The sequence below is a fragment of the Hetaerina americana genome, unplaced genomic scaffold (assembly GCF_022747635.1).
Source record: "Hetaerina americana unplaced genomic scaffold, ioHetAmer1.1.p SCAF_121, whole genome shotgun sequence".
In the NCBI taxonomy this organism is placed as follows: domain Eukaryota; kingdom Metazoa; phylum Arthropoda; class Insecta; order Odonata; family Calopterygidae; genus Hetaerina; species Hetaerina americana.
This window is the reverse complement of record NW_027286304.1, coordinates 590,857-599,169: the sequence shown is the minus strand read 5'-3', so window position 1 is coordinate 599,169 and position 8,313 is coordinate 590,857. Positions and strand designations below refer to the sequence as shown.

The following is an 8,313-nucleotide window of genomic DNA, read 5'->3' as shown; positions in this document are numbered from 1 at the left end:
AAGGTTTATTACTGGGAAAATAATTAAACTGTATAAATACACACATGAAGATGGCACAATCAAACACAAAATAAAATAGATGAAATGTAAAAAGATACTTAGATCATAGATTATTTCGGCTTTTGGCCTTCTCTGAGGCCTTTTTCAGGTCAAACTGCCTGTCTAACCTGAAGATGGCCTTGGAGAAGGCCAAAAGCTTAAACAATCTGCAATGTGAGTATCCTTTTAAGTGTTATCTATTTTTTTTGTATTCCATTGCATTGTCTAAATGTTATATTGCTCTCGTGAGTGCTTATATATATATATATATATATATATATATATATATATATATATATATATATATATATATATATATATATATACATATACATATACATATATATATATACACACACACATAAATCAGTAGATTTTCAAGCTTTGAGGTCAGTATATCTATTGACAGGATGACAATTGAAATGATAATTACTGATTAACAGTTAAATTTCAATAACTTTGAATGTACAAATGCAATAAATTTGAATTAACGATAATCTCTGTTAAATTATTAAAGATTTTCAATGACTTTCAATTAAATAAACCTTTTCCCTTTAACTATACTCCAAAACCTGAGATTCCTTCAATAATATCAAGGGTTGAAATTTAATTTTATACATTCTGTTACAATAAACTTAAGTCAGAATTTGTTACAAGAATCACTTCAATAGTTTGGAAATAACCATATTCTGTGTTGGCAAATGTATTCACATTCTTCTCATATCACACACAAATGTATTCTCATTGGCATGTCTTTAACATTCCCTAAACCTTGTAATAACAATAAGATTCTGAATAAAGACTTTATATTAATCATACTATAGTTTAAATTATCATTGACATGCTATTTTCTCTTTCGGTCGAATGTTCTAGAAAGGCTTCATCATTTATCGAGAGATATTATTCTTATAGGTTTCAAAAAATAATAGTTGTCAAAGCATGTTTGGCAGACTAGATCTTGCTTTGAGTTGGAAGTATAAAATTAGTTGAAAACGAAGAAAAAATCAAATGCATTTCAATATTAATTGGTCTGTGGTCACTCCACACACACACACAGCACAAATGACTTTAGCATTTTTAAAAACACCATTTCAATATCTTGCGTACAAGGACGCGATCTTTTTCATATTGCAAACTGTCCCCATGTCTGTAGTTATCGCAAATTTTCTCAAAGACCACTTAAAGTTGCCCAACATAAATTGCACTGCCTTTAAACAAATTATTAATAAGTTAAGAGCACATATCAAATGCCAGACAAACCAAAAAAGATTATACCTGCATGAACACAAATATATGTTCCTGTAAAGTATAATAATTGAATTAAATACCATTACCAAGTGATGTTATAATCGAAATTACACACTTGCTAAATTTCCTCATGGATCGCAAATGAAATGGAAAAAAGTGGATACTATAAACAATTAGCTGAAGGTATGTTAGACACTTAAAAAGGACTGTTACACTTTCACAGGACATTTCAAATGAGATATGGCATTGTAGAAAAATGGATTGGCCTCATTAGATTGTGATAATAACATGCTGACTTGCATAACTGTCATTTTTCCCGAGGAAGACACAGTAACGATGACTTCTGAACATTTCTCATGTCTCAATAAACATTGACACAGCATTCAGCGAAAACATTTGCAAAATATCAAACACTGGTAACATCTTTTAAGTCCTTAAAGAGAAAGAAATTAAGTAATTATTAAAACAATATTGAACAGGACAAAAGATAACAAGTAATAACGTTTAAACCTAGCAGATTATCGCAATACCCTGCACAATTTTATCATTAATGAAGATATATTTGCAATTTAATTCTGAATGGCATCTTGAATCCTGTTTGGAGGCACAAAATACTTCAGTAATAACATTAAAACTCATGGAAATAATGCCAAATCTTGATTTTTCACAAGATATTATAAAAATTTCTTGGATTAGACTGAAAAATCAGGAGTATTTCGATGTAATAGAGTATATAGAATATTATATTGTTGTTCAAATTAGCAATGCACAGAAAATAGAGAGAATTTTATTAAAAATTACTATTATTATTATTATTATTATTGTTAGGAACCTTTTTAAAAACATTTCAAACCCCTTTTCTTACACTTTAATAAATCTTTGAAGCAAAATTTAATTTACAAATTCTGTGATCAATTTTTTCAACAAACGAAAATTGAAAAGATCACAAACACACATCTACGAGATGAAAAAGTGAAGGAAGGATGTTTTCTTGCCCTCAGTCAGGCCCCAACAAGAACGTATGCTGCCAGTATACATGGGATCCTCAAGAGATATATTTGATATCGGGAATTAGATCAAGTTCAACAGATAAGAGGGGCTAGATTTGCCACAAACTTTGTTATAACCAACAGAGTAGCGTAACTACTTTGTAAAAAAATTTAGGCTGGGATTCCTTTTACACGGCGGCGTTTACAATATAGATTAAACTTATTAAGTACACTTAGAAGATGGGTCCTTTTCTGATGACATCAAGGACATTAATACAAACCCCAAGGTATTACGGGCAGAGGGATCGTGAATATAAGATTAGAGAGATGAAAGAATGCAAGACTGACAGGTTTAAAATGTCATTTTCTCCAAGAACAATAAGGGACCAGAATGGTTGTAATTAAAATCTCCTGGGAGTTGGCTTGACATAATAGATTCCCTTAGACAGCAGAATTTACAATATAGATTAAACTTATTTAAAACATTTAAAGATGGATCCTTTTCCAATGACATCAGGAACATAATATGAACCCCAACGTATTACGGGCAGAGGGATCTCCAATGTAAGATTAGAGAGATGATAGACTGCAAGACTGACAGGTTTAAATTGTCATTTATTCCATATATATATATATATCCATATATATATATACATATATATATATATATATATATATATATATATATATATATATATATATATATATATATATATATATATATATATATATATATAATGTATAACACTTAGCACTAGTATAACACTTAGTGCTAAGTGTTATACATTATTATTCACGTCCGTGAGACTTTCAAAAAGTTTTGTATATATATTTGTATATTATATATATATGTATATATATATATATATATATATATCCATATATATATATATATCCATATATATATATATATATATATATATATCCATATATATATATATATATATATATATATATATATATATATATATATATATATATATATATAATGCATAACACTTAGCACTAGTATAACACTTAGTGCTAAGTGTTATACATTATTATTCACGTCCGTGAGACTTTCAAAAAGTTTTGTATATATATTTGTATATTATATGTATATATATATATATATATATATATATATATATATATATATATATATATATATATATATATATATATATATATATATATATATGCATGTATGTTAAACCATAAACACGGTAATCAACCCGAAGGTCTGTTTGGTGTGGGTGATGGTAGAGATCACCCAGTATTAAGCCCTATACGGCGTGTGAAATTCACACATCAGGGTATTAAGGGGGGCCAGTTTCTTTCCCTGTGCCAGTTCTTGTTTCCGGGGAAGACCTGGTACCCAAAAAATCACTTTAGTTTGGGTGGAGCTGCAGGTGCCCAGAGTGCCTTGCCCGGGAATTGAACCCGGGACCCTCCGGTCAGCAGTCCAATGCTCTACCCACTGGACTACCGCAACCTATGCATATATGTTATGTTATATTTATTCCATATATATATACATATATGTTATGCTTATTATTATTATATGTTGGTATACCTGCCCTTAAAGTATGATCAACTTCTCAGCTGTATATATAGTTTATTTTATCTTTGACTTTGTTTATTTTGTTTTTTCTGCATTCGTATCGACTAAAAAATGATTTAGAAACTGCCAAACAGCATAAAGGAGTCCTCTTAATATGACTACCATTTGTATGGATATATTAGGGCATGTCCGCTGGTTAAATAATAGTATAATCAATCAAGAGGAAAACAGGAACAAGATAGATTTGCTTACCATCTGAAGTGAGATGAGGATATGAATAAATCATTGCACTTTCCCAGTGATTTCATAGTTTCTCAGGTATGCTATTCAAATCAGTGCCCTGTGGAATTGCAGTGCTTGGCACGGACTTCGGTATCACATATTTCTTCACCTTCCGCTAGCATGATGATCAAAAAAAAACATAATTAGAGACCCAGGAGATTGGATGATTAAACAACACATCTGATACTTTCGAGAATTCATAGTCGCAAACAATATCTGATAGAAAAGTCTAAAATACTATTAATTCTGAAAAATTTCCAATACCCAACAAAACACACAGAAAAACATCAACATACATTCCTTAACCCTCTTAGTGCGACGGGGATTCCAGGGTTAATTAGTGAGAAGTGCAAAGGGTAATTTCAGAAAATGTATCACCTTAGGAAAAACAACATTATGAAGTTATTTGTTCAGATATCCATATGCAGTTTTTTTATTTTTAAATATAATGTTGTAGTTAATAATGATGTTATACATTCGAATCATCTGAAATATAAATGTTATTATTACAGTATTATAAAATTTGAAGAATATTTTTTAGCAATAATTTTTCGATTTTTTAGACACATAACTAATATTTTTTTAAAAACATTTTTCAATTAAACTACGATATTTAAATATAATAAAGAATCAAAAAGACATGTAGAAAATATTATAAATAAATAAAGAAAAACCAGTGAATTGCAAATTTTTTTGTCAGCCTCTGCATAGTTCGATGTTGTTGAAAATGCTGATCTCACCGAGTCAAATTGGGACTTTTCCCCTTTCCTTGAGACTGCGGCAATTTGCTTACAATCTAAAGGCAGAAGAAAACAAAGTTCTAACTCACAGAGAACTGCTGACAATGTAATCCAATACACAGGTCGCAAATGATTAAATGGGATGGACGGCAAGAGAAACCAAAATGATTTCAAAGCAGTGCTCTCATTTCCATCGTATCAACAAAGTCTGAATAAGCGGTTATGTATCAACCCCAAGACACCATAACACATTCAAGAGATTACAGATGAAAACAGATTAGTAGCCTTTCAATGGCTTTTCATTGTAGAAAGACCACTCAGAAAAAAACGAGCAAACAATTAGGCTGAGCTTCCCGACATGTACAAAACTGAAACTAAAATTTTAGTAAGAATTATACTTTTTGAAAAGCAATTAAAATTGCTATTAAAATATTTAAAAAATAGTTATGTAATTCTATGGAATTCAACCTATCGATAGCACAAAAACCATAAATTATCAAAGAAAAAACCATAAGTTACAACGATTTAAACAATAGCCTACGCAAGAGCCGATATATTGGCCCGCCGCACTTTTCGCCAGGGATATGAAAGCCGATATATACCGGCCCGCTGCACTAAGAGGGTTAAGTATTGCAATTTATTTTTAAAGTAACTCATTGAAAAGATTTGCAAAAACTCTCTAAGTACTATCTTAAGGACACTACCCATTTATCCCGGCAACTCTGCCATGACCGGTATGCAACCTGGAAGGCATCTTCGGGGAACCTCTCGCAAAAGGTCTTCTAGTCACAGATCCAATTAGATCTCTTCTATGTACGAAGAACGGGTTCTTTTCAGGGCTGTCTTTAGCCAAGGGAATGAAAAGAAGTCTGCTGGGACAAAATCAGGACTATAGATAGAGGGGTTGGGGCATTGTTGGCACCTGGTGTTTGGAACCAGAAACTAGCAGTCTCGTAGACCATTGTGGCAAAGTGCATTGGAGGTGCAAGGTAGCGGAGATGTCATTTCTCGTCCTGATGACCCTTTTTCGGAGTCTTTCAAGCATATCTACATAGTAGGCAGAGTTAACTCTGTCTTTGAGGAACAAACTCCTTATTGACTGCTCTTTTACTGTCAAAAAAGAAAACTAGCATTGTTTCCACCTTATATTTGCTCATTCTTATCTTTTTAGGCTTTGCCGGACTGGTCGATGTACCACTCGGAGAGCTTTGATGTTCTGTTTGTGGGTCTTATATTGAAAAAACCAAGGTTATATCATCAGTGATGACTTTGTCTCAAAATGATCAATTTCATTTCCAATGTGTAGCCAAAGTTTACTTGAAATTTCCACTTGGTTGATCTTTTGGTCGCCTGACAACACTTTGGGATATGAGCATGGCTCACACTTCCCTCATTGCTAAATCTTCCATTGCAACGCAAAATTCAACAGTAGATATTAAGTTCAGTTAATTGACACAAATCATCTTGATAAGCAATCAAGAATGGTCAAACGCAAATCACGTGGTTGTCAGTTTTGCTGTTTGATGACCGCCCAGAGCATTGTTCATTGAAGACCTCTTCCCAGCCCTCCTTAGAGGCCATTTATCACCTAGACACTTGTGAATGGGATAGAGCAGAGTCCCTGCAAGCCTCAATCAATCATTTTGATAGTCTTCTCAAGAGATTTATTCAGTTTATTCATATAAAATTGCTCAATTGTCCATTCAGAAATGGTTTCATCTCATTTGGACCACTTGGAATGGCATGGGAAATCCAATCGCATTACTTTTCAAATACTGCCAGTATCGGAATGTCACATGGATATCAATGGTAATTTAAATAAAGGAATGAGATGTTATTAGTCAAGGTTAACAGAGAGAAAAACATCCGCAAGAGATTAATCACATGAGTTTTGATTGTTTGGAGGCCAAACCATTATCCTCAGGGGGAAGGTTTCTTTTTTACTGTCAGAGGAAGTATTTTGGCTTCCAAAAAATTTGTCCTAACAATGGGTGTCATGCTTGCGTTTCTCCGTGTTTTCATTATAAATGATATTCCTTCTTTCATTTAAATTACATGCATACACACACACACATACATATATATATATATACATATATATATATATACATATATATATATATATATATATATATATATATATATATATATATATATATATATATATATATATATATATATATATACATGTGTGTGTGTATATATATATACATATACATATATATGTGTGTATATATATATATACACACACATATATATATGTGTGTATATATATATATATATATATATGTGTGTGTGTGTGTGTGTATATATAAACATTACATTATATTATATATATATTTATTTATATATATATATACATATATATGTGTGTGTATATATATAAACATTACATTATATTATATATATATATATTTATTTATATATATATATATACATATATATACATATATAAATAAATATATATCTATATATTATATATATATATATAAACATTACATTATATTATATGTATATTTATTTATTTATATATATATACACACATATATATACATATATAAATAAATATATATATCTATATATTATATATATTTATTTATTTATATATATATATACATATATTTATTTATTTATATATATATATATATATACACATATATAAACAAACACATATACATTAAAAACTATGAAATTACTTTCTTAGCTAACTCACCACTCTAAACAATTTGCTGCGACTTTTCGTCTTCCTTCTCCTTTTTTTGACAGTCTGCTTCTTGCTCTGAAAAGAAATTATAACAATCACAACCTTAATAACCTTACTTGACGAATAAACAAAAAGTATTATCCAAGTATTGTCCACTTTAGATATTACCGCCATCGAAATCAAATGCATCCTTTTCATGTGAATCGACGCCCCTTTCTTTGTACTGAACAAACGATCGCATATGTAACACATTGAAGCGAAATCTTTTCCACTTTCCACTTCAACCAAAACTGGGCTGACTTGCGATTCAACCTGCAAACGAAAGAAAACTGCGATGAATAACTATTATCCATTCAGAGATAAAGATATTAACGTAAGAAAATCAATGATCAATAGAAGCTTCAAGAAACTGCGGGAGATGCCATTACAGTGACCGATTTTAACACAGTAATCCATTAATATACATTCCAATTCGACATTTTCAGAGCACAAAAATCATTTGCCTTGACCAGGATTTGAACCTGGATCCTTTGGATATCCAGCTGAGTGCTTTAGCAAGTTAAACTATCAAGGTATCCTCTCTTAAACTCTTCAATTTCGAAAGACTTAAAGAAACAATATGCTTTGACAAAATACCGTACATACGAGGGCAATTCTAAAAAGTAAGCTCTCTTATTTCTTATTTCATGAAGAAATCAAATTTATTCTCTCAAAGTTGCATACATCATATGAAAAGGTCGAGCATTTAGCTATTTTCCTACATAGTTG

At 30.7% G+C, this 8,313-nt stretch overlaps 1 long non-coding RNA gene across 1 annotated transcript; it reads right to left on the bottom strand.

Annotated features, from left to right (window-relative positions):
• Nucleotides 1-1,434: 1,434 nt before the first annotated feature.
• LOC139685945 (uncharacterized) lies at nucleotides 1,435-7,853 on the bottom strand. Its single transcript, XR_011700246.1, has 4 exons — nucleotides 7,714-7,853; nucleotides 7,555-7,620; nucleotides 4,072-4,216; nucleotides 1,435-1,720 (listed from the first exon to the last, which is right to left on the bottom strand). It is a non-coding gene; the product is annotated as an uncharacterized lncRNA (long non-coding RNA).
• Nucleotides 7,854-8,313: the final 460 nt, after the last annotated feature.